The sequence below is a fragment of the Stigmatopora argus genome, chromosome 21, assembly GCF_051989625.1.
Source record: "Stigmatopora argus isolate UIUO_Sarg chromosome 21, RoL_Sarg_1.0, whole genome shotgun sequence".
Taxonomy (NCBI): Eukaryota; Metazoa; Chordata; class Actinopteri; order Syngnathiformes; family Syngnathidae; genus Stigmatopora; species Stigmatopora argus.
In genome coordinates, this window is record NC_135407.1 from 4,454,350 (window position 1) to 4,466,926 (window position 12,577).

The 12,577-nt window shown below is 41.0% G+C and overlaps 1 protein-coding gene across 1 annotated transcript in view; it reads right to left on the reverse strand.

Annotated features, from left to right (window-relative positions):
- Window positions 1-1,956: 1,956 nt before the first annotated feature.
- The window catches only part of LOC144067504 (uncharacterized), a 40,852-nt gene continuing 30,231 nt past the window's right edge, over window positions 1,957-12,577 (reverse strand). Inside the window, exons 7-8 of the mRNA XM_077591318.1 lie at window positions 5,022-5,136; window positions 1,957-3,434 (exon numbers count right to left, since the gene is read on the reverse strand). The gene's annotated coding sequence lies outside the window, so the exon portion shown is untranslated. The remainder of the gene's footprint in view (window positions 3,435-5,021; window positions 5,137-12,577) is intronic.

The window sequence follows — 12,577 nt, forward strand, 5'->3', positions numbered from 1 at the left end:
CGTTTTTTTAAGAAAAAAAAGCCTTACTATACTATGTCGTTTTTTAAGAAAAAAAAAGTATACTATGTCGTTTTTTAGGGAAAAAACCCTTTGTATACTATGTCGTTTTTTAAGAAAAAAAAGCCTTACTATACTATGTCGTTTTTTAGGGAAAAAACCCTTTGTATACTATGTCGTTTTTTAAGAAAAAAAAAGCCTTACTATACTATGTCGTTTTTTGGGGAAAAAACCCTTTGTATACCATGTCGTTTTTTGAGAAAAAAAACCGTACTATACTATGTCGTTTTTTAGGAAAAAAAGCCTTACTATACTATGTTGTTTTTTAGGGGAAAAAAGCCTTACTATACCATGTCGTTTTTAAGGAAAAAAGACTTACTATACTATGTCGTTTTTTTAAGAAAAAAAAGCCTTACTATACTATGTCGTTTTTTAAGAAAAAAAAAGTATACTATGTCGTTTTTTAGGGAAAAAACCCTTTGTATACTATGTCGTTTTTTAAGAAAAAAAAAGCCTTACTATACTATGTCGTTTTTTTGGGAAAAAACCCTTTGTATACTATGTCGTTTTTTGAGAAAAAAAACCTTACTATACTATGTCGTTTTTTAGGAAAAAAAGCCTTACTATACTATGTCGTTTTTTAGGGGAAAAAAGCCTTACTATACCATGTCGTTTTTAAGGAAAAAAGACTTACTATACTATGTCGTTTTTTTAAGAAAAAAAAGCCTTACTATACTATGTCGTTTTTTAAGAAAAAAAAAGTATACTATGTCGTTTTTTAGGGAAAAAACCCTTTGTATACTATGTCGTTTTTTAAGAAAAAAAAAGCCTTACTATACTATGTCGTTTTTTTGGGAAAAAACCCTTTGTATACTATGTCGTTTTTTGAGAAAAAAAACCTTACTATACTATGTCGTTTTTTAGGAAAAAAAGCCTTACTATACTATGTCGTTTTTTAGGGGAAAAAGCCTTACTATACCATGTCGTTTTTAAGGAAAAAAGACTTACTATACTATGTCGTTTTTTTAAGAAAAAAAGCCTTACTATACTATGTCGTTTTTTAGGGAAAAAAATCTTACTATACTATGCTGTTTTTTTTTTTTTTTAGGAAAAAAAGGCTTACTATACCATGTCGTTTTTTAGGAAAAAAAGCCTTACTATACTATGTCGTTTTTTGGGGAAAAAACCCTTTGTATACCATGTCGTTTTTTTCGCAAAAAAGCCTTACTATACTATGTCATTTTTTCCAAAAAAAGCCTTACTTTATGTCGTTTTTTAGGAAAAAGGCCTTAATATACTGTAATTTTTAACGATAAAAGCCTTACTATACTATGTCGTTTTTCCCCCGAAAAAAGCCTTATTATACTATGTGTGTTTTTTTCGCAAAAAAGCCTTACTATACTATGTCGTTTTTTAAGAAAAAAAGCCTTACTATACTATGTCGTTTTTGAAGAAAAAAAAGCCTTACTATACATGGTCGTTTTTTTAAGAAAAAAGCCTTACTATACGTTGTCGTTTTTTCAAGAAAAAAAAAGCCTTACTTTACTGTCGTTTTTTTAAAAGAAAAAAACATTACTATACTATGTCATTTTTTAAGAAAAAAAGCCTTACTATACTATGTCGTTTTTTAAAGAAATAAAGCCTTACTATACATGTTTGTTTTTTAAAGAAAAAAGCCCTACTATACTATGACGTGTTTTCCAATAAAAGCCTTACTATACTATGTCATTTTTAAAGAAAAAAAGCCTTACATGGTCCTTTTATTTTAAAAAGAGCCTCACTATACTTTTTTTTTTTTTTTTTTTTGAAAAAAGCTTTACTTTACATGGTCATATTTTATAAAAAGCCTCAATGCATGGTCTATTTTTGTAGCAAAACTATTTATGTTCATTTTTTGAACAAATAAAAGGCTAACTATACATGGTTATGTTTTAACAAATAAATGGCTTAATCTCATACTCATGGTCATTCTTTTAATAAATGAAAAGCCTACTATGCATGGTCATCTTTTGAACAAATAAAAGCCTTACTATACATGGTCATTTTTTTTAACAAATAAAAGGCTTACTATGCATGGTGATATTTTGAACAAATAAAAGCCGTATTATGCATGGTGATATTTTGAACAAATAAAAGCCGGATTATGCGTGGTTATTTTTAGAACAAAAAAAGGCTTACTATTGATAGCCATCTTTTTAACAAGTAAAAGCCTTACTATTCATGGTCCTTTTTTGAACAAATTAAAGGCTTACTATACATGGTCATTTTTTAACAAATAAAATGCTTACTATGCATGGTGATATTTTGAACAAATAAAAGCCGTATTATGCATGGTCATTTTTAGAACAAAAAAGGCTTACAATTGATAGCCATCTTTTTAACAAACAAAAGCCTTACTATTCATGGTCATTTTTTGAACAAATTAAAGGCTTACTATACATGGTGATTTTTTTTATAAATTAAAGGCTTACTATGCATGGTCATATTTTGAACAAATAAAAGCCGTACTATGCATGGTCATTTTTAGAACAAAAAAGGCTTACTATTGATAGCCATCTTTTTAACAAATAAAAGGCTTACTATAATTGATTATATTTTGGAAAATAAAAGCCTTACTATGCATGATCTTTTTTCTTTGACAAAAAAAATAGCCTAACTATGCATGTTCCTTTTCTAAACAAATAAAAGCCTTACTATCCATGATCTTTTTTTTTACACAAAAGTGACACTACAGATTTGTTTTTTTTAAGAAAATGCCTTACAAATAAAAGGCTCACTACACAATGTTCCTTTTTTGAACAAATATAAACCTGACTATACATGGTCTTTTTCCCCCCAAAATAGCCTTACTATTGACAAAATTGAGATACATCACATACATACATGACCGTAAGAGTCGTTTGTACAGGGGTGTGTAGACTTTTTCCTTCTCACTGAATATATTGACATGACTCTTGACAGTCAAGTTAGAATCCGCAACCACACTAGCTTGCAAAACACTTGACAAGAAACCAATCCAACCATCTTTCCTACGCAAAGTTTTGACTGCGAGCCGGTGGCAGATGAGCCGCAAAAAAACAAGAAAGACACAAGTCAGTCATCACGGCCGTCCAGGTATCGGCACCCCGCGCGCTCATTGACGAGCGCCTCGTGACGGGCGTCCAAAATGAATCCGTCCATCGACGGACGTCTCGTCTCGGGGCGCCGATAATGCCGGCGAGCCAATCGAGCGATCGACAGCGTGATGGAGGGAGCGGCGGAAGGGAAGGTGACGGACGACCGTGACGTCACTCACGCTCACGTCGGCCGGCTTCCTCGGCCTAGCTCGGCCTCCCGATTCGCCGCCGACGGTCAAGTGCGAGAACGCCATCTGGTCCACGACTCACCTCGCGGTTCCCCGGGAGCCGGATCCTCTCCGTCGAGTGGTTCCGCTCGGCCTGCCGCGACCACACAAAGCCACGTGAGTGTAGGGGCCATTTTATGATCAAGTTTGAGGGCCTGGAGGAGCCTTCCTCCATCCATCACCCGCGCCCCGACCTTGGGGTGACCCCGAGTCGGCAGCCAATGAGGCGCCCTCTTCCCCCTTTGCACTTATCGGGCCCGAGCATCCGCATAGAAGGGGATCGGGTGACGCCGAGTGGAGGCCGGACGCCCTTTTGTGTCGCCCGTCTCTCTTTTTGCTCTCTTTGTCATCTCATTGTCTTTGTCACATGACTAATGCGAGGAACGGCACCTGACAAAAAAGGGCCGTTCGTCCCGTCTTCTCGGGACCACCCCCCCTTACCCCCGAGCGGCGTCGCTGGCGATACAAAACAGCAGCGCCGCGTTCCGGCCGTCTCTGTACGAGGCCATTGTGGGCTGGCGACGTGTCAAACACGAGCAAAATGGTAGCGAGGAAAAGCCATTGGTGCAGAGGGGGAAGACAATGCTGAGAAATGGAACACATGCTTTCTCTTAACATCACAACACTTTGTCAAGTACAAAAAGAGGCCGTCTCCTATAGAATTGAGGGGAACGGCGACACGGCTTTGAGGGGCTCTCGGGGATTCTATCGCCGTCAATGGCGGGGACATTTTGCGTGCTCCATTCTGACTGAAATCGAAGAAAATAAATGAGTCACTGGCAACGTGACTCATTCCAAAGCTGGTCGTTCAAGCGAGGCCTCGTCATTGAAGCAATGCAAACGAACAAATGGCTGGGATTAATGTCGCCGCAGTAACCTGGCAAACAACCCAGGTGCAAAGTTTCCGTTTTGTTCAAGTGGGATTTAGGGTTGCTTCACCGTTACGTCTTTTATTAACTCAAGAGTCATTGCGCAATTCCTGTCTCACAGGTTCAGGACCTTTGACCTTGAATACCTGCCTGTGTGGGATTGGTGGGTAATATGCCACACCATATCAGTAATCAGGAAAATCAATGCGCTATTTAACCTTTTAAATCTCAAATCACTGAAAAATTGACGGAAAATTCCAAATCTATTAACTCTGAGTCCTTGCCGGCGAAAACAACATATCCCATGACTCAAATATTAACGGATCAAATAGCGTCAATGCTAAAACAACATAAGGATATATTCATTACGACTCTTGTGTTTTACAACTGACCTGGAAAAGAGGAAGCTAAAAACTGCAGTATGCCAATCTAACTTTGAAAGCATTACAATAGATATTTCAGAGCAATAAATATACTTTGCACGTTTTATAAATGGCCTACCAATAAAAAGGTTTATGATTTGTTCTCTGCTTTAATTTGCAACATTAGAACGTTATTCCTCACAATTATATTGAATAAAGCAATTCAGAAATTATTGACTGTGGAAGTTAGATATTTCAAGAATTTGGAGAGTTTAAAGCCATTTTTAAAATAAACGGGCACACTAGTTACGCACATTCTATTCTTATTATTTTCTAGAGTTAATGGTTTATGTGGCGTATCTAAGTTTTCCTCGACATTGCTCTTCCTTCCATTACATTTTGCCGATGGTTGCGACGTTTAAACAAACGCAGCTGAACCGCGGGGCCTACCTCCAATCGGCGATCTTGTCGCCCCAGCCGAGACTTTGATATGACGACCCGGGTCTTTGTTCTCTTGTCGGATCAAGTGGCACGATTCCTCCCATGGCCTGCGGGCGGCTCCTAACTGCACACACAAACACAAAAAACACAACAAGGTATTACTACACGGGCGCAGAAACCAAAATGGCCACAGGCAGGAAACACTTTCAGATTAAATGTCTTCACGTTAGATGGTCTAAGTGAGCCACCTGCCCGGAAACACAATTTGCAGCCATCGATCGTGTTTCAGCGCCACCGCCGGCGATGGGCGGCCACGCCGTTTGGACTGGGAGAGGCTGGCACGAAGCCAACCTCTCCCAGTCCAAACGGATGGGTCGCCCATCGGCATGGAGGCGGCCATTGATTTGCCGGCGTCGGCCGTGATGGCGCGCAATTGCGAAGGCGGTGGTGCTGTAAGTGAAAGAGATTTTTCAGTGACAGGCAGCGTAACTCTAAGCACGCCCCGAAGCGCGTCCCACTGCGAGAGTGTGTGAAACTATGCGCTGATGGAGTGACTGGTTGTCCCCTTCAGGCGAGGACCAGTCGAGATCTGCATCGTGCACTCGGCACAAATCCAGACAAATTGCTGTAAAGTGGACTCTTTCAGTCAGCTTTAAGCCGTGGAAAGCGACACACTTGATCCGCGACAAAAAGTGCTTGATTGCCTATTAATGAGAAGCTGATAACCATGATAAGAATGACTCTTTTGGAAAAATACATGCTTGCTTTCTGATAAAGGTCAATGATAAGACTGATAAAACTAACTCTGTGGTTTACATAAGCCATTACTCCAGTAGCTTGTTAGCTTAGTTTTCTGAAGCCTGCCTTCGAAGCCAAGATTTCATGTGGGCCGGACCATTTTTGATATAATATTTAGATTTTTTTTATTTTTATAAATGGATTAAAAGAACTGGATTAAAATCCCTGAATATTCAGTTTTTTATAGATCTAAAACAATGTTTATTTTAGCTTGTTTTTTATATTTTTTTTAGATTTTACAAAATGATTTTTGAACTAAAAACACAGAAAAAAAAGATTAAAAAATACAATATTGATTTAAAAGGGGGAAAATCAGGAAATTTAATATACATCTATACTCTTCATTTTAATTGGATCCTAAAACAGAAAGTCGGCACTCATGATTTACTTTCCCGGGCCACACAAAATGATGCAGCGGGCCAGATTTGGCCCCTGGGCCGCCACTTTGACACTTGCCTAAGGAATAAAGTACCAAAATAAAAACGGGCATACTACTTATGAATGCTTCTACATACAAAATCCTTACTGTTCCAATGTACGAAAACAAGATCCAAGTTAGGAAATCTCCCAAAACGTCAATACATTAACCGTATCCGTTATTTTATTTTGAAATTCTCGCAGTGGCATTGCATGCTGCTTGAGAATGTGCCTAGGCTCCGCTGTTTTTTTTTAGTTTTTCGCATTCATTTTCTCACATTTCATACAAAATTCGGACACTTTGATCATTTTTAAAGGGTTTAGTTGGTATTTTGCTTTTTTTAGGTCAGTGGAATGCTGTTCTATTGATGAAAAATCCAAGTCATGAAACAAGTTCTGGAACCCACTGTACATAAGACAAAGGCCCTGGTCCACAAAACCCTCCCCCCCCCCAGTGGTCGTTATCGTTTCAGCCCCACAGAGACCGGCCTAATGACAGCACTTGTCTATAACGCGGCCGTCACCGCGTGCGCGTGGCGCAATGACAGCGGCTGTCTATAACGGCCACTCCTGGCAGAGATCACTCGCGCCGCCTCTCCCACGTTCGTTCGGGGTGTCACCAATGTCCGGGCGGACCATGATGTGATCTTTAGTCCCCCCTGCACGATCTATAGACTGGCATTTGGCTCAGGGAGCGTCCCCAGGCTCTGACACGCATGCTAAACTCGCAGCGCTTTCTGCCGATATTCCCAACTTAACGCCAGACGGGGCAATATTGCGACACGCGGCGTCGGATACTAAAGCGGCCAGTCGAGTTGAACGACCTCTATGCGTTTCGCACTGGCCACCGGCGTCCGATCTATACGTGAACTGGGAAGGGGCGTGACCTATCCCGGGCAGAAAGTGAAGCAAATTCCTAGTCATCCTAAAAGTGATCCTCCTCGAGTCCCCGCCGTGTGCTTTTAGCATTATCATATTAGCATTCTCCAACGCTCCGTGATTTTGATCGCTAATGAAGGCTTAAATGCTCTTTGGCGTGTGTGTTTGCCGCGGTCCGCAGGGAGCGCCGGCGTCCGTCCTGCATTGATGCCGTCGGGCTTCTCATCTGCATGCTTGACAGCTCAGACCTCGTCTCATCCTCACGCAATCTGGTTTCTTTTATCATCTCCTACCGCAGTCTTCTCCGTCACCTTCCATTACGTTGCCTCTCGTGCTTGTCTGTCTTCATTCCCTCTTGCAGTCTTTTTGGTGGCTGCTCTTTGGCTTCACGTCAATACTGCCAGTGTTGAGGATTCGCCGCTTGTACTTTCTAGATAAACACCCCGTTAGCGGGATTATCCCTGTTGTCCTAACAATGTAAACCCGGGATTAAGCTTTGCTCTCCAGGGGGACGAGATCGTGTGTGTGTGTGTGTGTGTATTTGTAGCTGTGAAATTGGCCTTTGAGAAGTACTGAGGTCGCCTTACTTCACCATGCAGGGATGTACATTTTAAGCTTTTATATCCATTTAACATGATGAAGGTCAGTGTCTAAATGCTAAATGGTTTTATGTCATTACTTTTATCTAAATAGTCCATTGTGAACTCATCGTGTTGTAAGAAAAAGTTACTACGTATTGCTGGCGGGTGAATTTTGTATTATATAAATAAATACAAGTCAAGTTAAGTTTGTTCAAATGTGATGAGGTAACGTAATGTATCATAAATGTGTACAATGTGATGTGTCATCACTTAATACTGTATAAGTGGATGTACAAAATAGAAATAAATGTATCACTAATTTCTTGGTGATATAATATAAATTCTTTGGCTGATATTTTAAGAGCCTCAAGAAACGTCGACTTAAAATATACTAAACTAGTCATTGTAGTTCGGCTGTATACGTAGGCTTCTAACAAAACCCACAAAAAACAACATGACCTCATGACCCCCGCCTCAAAGGAGAACAATGAGTACAACAACCATAAGACCATGACAATTTTACACAAAATCCCAACTGTAAAAGGTATTTTGAAATATTTCGAGGGTGTTCTGAAACTCTCTATATTCTTCGTATTATTTTCCTAACAGACTTTGGGCGACGGAGGTGCGAGCCGCAGGAATGAAGGTGCGGAAGCCAGCTAAGAAGGAGTTGGCTAAAGCTCTTTGGAGCCGGCTGCGGTGGCGATGGAAAGGCCAAAGGTGAGGCGCCCCCCGCCATATCTGCCGTACCGCGGGGGCGGCCGCGACCGGGTCAGCCGAGGTTCAGGTGTCAGCGAGCGACGGCTGACTGACGAGACCGAGTGGGACCTCTCCGGGAAAAACGCCGTCCCGCTCGGACCTTTCATCCTTCCTTCCCTCCCTCGCTTGCTCGCTCGCTCGCTCGCTCCCTGGCTCCAAGATCCTCCGTGACCCGTCCCGCCCTCCCTTCAGACGGCTCTTTACTCTCGGCCCGGGCGCACAACTTCAACCTTGTCATCCGCTCGTCCTTCCCTCTGTCCTCCCTCTTTCCTCCCCCTTTCCTCCCCCCTTCCTCGCCTTCTTCTTCACCCCGAAAACTAAACATTACCACAGGCTTTCACTCAGCAGGTCGGCCTGACTGGGGCAGCTCTCTGTGGGACTGCTCGTCTTCACTACACACATGCATTTTGCTCATTATTTATTCTATTTAAAAACCAAATCACCGCCATTGCGGCGATATTCATTTCCTGCCGAGATCTCCCACATCAAATGGATTGGACATCTAACGCCATGTAATTATTGTCATAAATTAGAAATATAACGCAAATCTTCATAAAAAATAATGACAAAAAACATGTAAATACATGATTAATTAATTCAATTTTAAAACAATGAGATAAATATTTGTTAGTTTTATTTTTTTGATTTAATTGAATACTGTCCGATTTTAAAAGGACTGTGGAAAAATGTTTTTCAACTCAATTGCAAAATAAGATAAACATTTTTATTGAACCCAACAAGTACCTGCGGCACAACATATACAGCCTATTATTGACTGCGGCGCAATTGTTGAGTCACTGTTATTGAATCTGTTAAGATCGCAGATATACGACGGCCATTTTGCGCGATACGAGATGCCGCACGTTTTATTTATTGCGGCTTTATCGCTGATAAGACGCCTTCAAATCTGCCCGTGTAGCCGGTAAATCAAGGTGATGTGGCTATTTATGTCGTTGGATGGCATTTTAGCTTTACATATCGCTACTTGGGGGAACGCTTCAGCTGTCCACTTTATCATCCGGGACGGTTTTCTAATTACGACGCACAAGAATTAAAGCGCGAAGGTTAGAATCCTCGCCTCATAACAAAAGACATTTTGAAAGTTATTGACTCCTTTAGAGTCTTTATGCTGCCACGACTCGTAGATTAACCGCAGTTGATTCCGGGTTACCAACATTACAAAAAAAATAACTATAGGCACCTTGGTATTTTAGTCAAGGGATGAGAAGGCTAAATGCTAATAACCATGGGTGGATTGACAAAATTTTAAAAAATAAAAAACGTTTACTAAAATTAAACTGCTGTGCTAGGACGATGCTACTGGTAGCTGTGTTTGCCACGCAGTATCGGGATTCTGTCCAAAACCTTGTGCTAACACAGAAGAAGACGTTAAAGCTAGCCACGACTGGTTTGACAGATTCAAAAATAACGGAAATTCACAGTGCATAAAGACTAAGTAGCTAAACTATGTTACAAGGTAATGTAGATTTATATTTTTTGTCTTCCTAATAGTAAAAAAAGTATTTTTATATTTTTTTTAAGTGAATTGCTTTAGTGGTTTCACACTGTCTGTAAACACATACTTGACTAACCGTATTTCCACGACTATAAGGCGCACTGCATTATAAGGCGCACCCTCAATGAATGACATTTTATTTTTTTTCTCCATATATAAAGCACACTGGATTATAAGGCGCCCTGTCTATTTTGGAGAAAATTTAAGACTTTTAAGTGCGCCTTATAGTCGTGAAAATACGGTAATCAGGTTAATAAAGTATTTCTGTGTATAGTAAGCACGGCTTATGCATTATGTATTTGTTCTTTAGTTTTGTGAAATGGAGGTGGGAAAATTTATAATGGTGTGCTCTCTAATGTAGATTTCAAAGTAGTGTGTTAGTCATATTTTCGTTGTTATTTTTTTTTCCTGGCTAGCAACAGTAGCGCGCTCCCCTGACTCTCAAACTCCCTCGTCACGGCTGCTGTAGCGCCCGAGGACCCGAAGACAAGAACACAAATGCGCCTGCAGGTATGCGCGTTGGCAGGTGCAGCCTTCTTTCTGCGGAGGAGCTTTTCATTAACTTGTCTTGTACAATCAAAGTATGTCAGCGAGAGTGACGTGAGGAGAAAGTAGACGGCGGTGGGGGGGACGGGACGGATTCTTCACAGATACGGCCGTGTTGTTGTCGCCGCATCCAAAATGGAACTTCCTTCTTCTGTCCGATAACATTGTTTCAGACATTTTTTTGTGTGTGTGTGTTGACGCTCCCACTGTGACGTTGGGCTTTTTGCGGCTAATGCGTCCACACAAACGCAGGTGAGGAAATGGTAAAGCGCTTCGGGTTATGTACATACCGCGCTGTCAAATTGTGAAATACAGGACTGTAATTTCTGGAGTAAAATACATTTTTGTGGTTCGTATGCCTAAACCACCTTGAAAGTTATTCTTTGTAGTCGTGTGTTATACACTTCTGCCAATTTGTTGCTTTCTATGCTGGTAAAATAAAGAACAGTTATTTTTATGTCATGATATTTTCAAATAAATATCCCAAATAAGGGTTACCTTTTGGTTTTTTTAAACTAGTCTTATTTAAATCAAATGTTATGTATGGTGTCATATGACACTAGGCGTAAAATTTCAGTTTTGGATCTAAATACGCTGCAAAAAATTGGACAAATAAATTCACTATTAAATAATCATTAAAGCTCTAATGCTAACCAACATCTGTGACGATTAGCAAATATAAAAACAAAATGACTGCAAAAAGTGTGCCCGCAACTTCGGCATAATTATACAGATACAATATGAAAGGTTTTCTGTGTATTATTTTCCTTCTATTTCCATATCTTAATAGTTAGTTCACGTCGGCTGTAAAATTTCAGTTTTGGATCTAAATACACTGCAAAAAGTTGGACAAATAAATTCACTATTAAATAATCATTAAAGCTCTAATGCTAGCCAACACCTGTGACAATTAGCAAATATAAAAACAAAATGACTGCAAAAAGTGTTCCCGCAACATCGGCATAATTATTCTGATACAATATGAAAGGTTTTCTGTGTATTATTTTCCTTCTATTTCCATATCTTAATAGTTCACGTCTGCTATTGTGGAAATGCCATCGTCGTCAAATATGCGCACGTTTAGTCACATGTTGGGCGGCGACGACTTGACGCGGTGATCTGCCGGTCAATCGGCGGTATTGATTATTGGGACAGTGGAGGTTGGTGGGGGGGCCGCAGTAATTAGGGCTTTTTGGTGTGGATTATCTGAAAGAAAAGGTCACCTGCTCAACATTGGTGGCGGGGCCAATGGTGGTGACAAGCGGGAGGTCGGGAGGGGGCTAAATTTGCTACTTTTATCTCCTTTACGGCCATTGACGGCGATAGATGCCCAATCCATTTGAACTGGGACGGCTAGACTCTCTGGAATGGACGTCAATGGCAGCCAAAAAGGCCCCGATTGTAATGGAAACGATTAAAGTGACGGCATCGTGGCCTCACGTTGCCGATATTTCAATTTATTTGCGTCATTTTTGAATGTCGGAGCACGCCATGTGGAACTGATTTTTTTTCCAATCAAAAAAAAGAAGAAATACAAGGCGGATGATTAAGAAGGTGCTTGGTTATGTGCGTTTATGGCGTGTCAGCTCCTCCGCAGCAGCAGCTGTGGAGCATTGGGCACGCTCCAAGTGCCGAGCTGCAGCGCTCCTGGTGGCAAACATGCGGAAGACAGGCGCATAAAAAAGAAAAAGAAGCCGACATGAGGAGACAAGTGCTGATTGAGAGCGCTCATACGTTGGCGTGGCTTTGCATTGTGTTGCTCTGTGTGGCCCGTGACGCTAGTTTTGTGTGCCGAGGGAGCGCCCGCCGAGTTCCGTGACCTTTCCGAATCCTTTTTCTCGAGTCACGTGTGTCGCAATTTCAACAGCGAGTTTTGTCTACGCCTGTTTTGGATTGCCGCTTTCTAACGTGAGACGCCACGCATGGCTCGATATGCGAGCCAAGATGGCGCGCCGGTGTTGTGTGACAATAACGCGGGAGGGGAGTTGGGGACGGACAAATGAGGGCCAAATAAACGAGGAAAAAAGGTGGATAGCCAAAGGTGAACACTTCTGGGAAAATAATCTTAA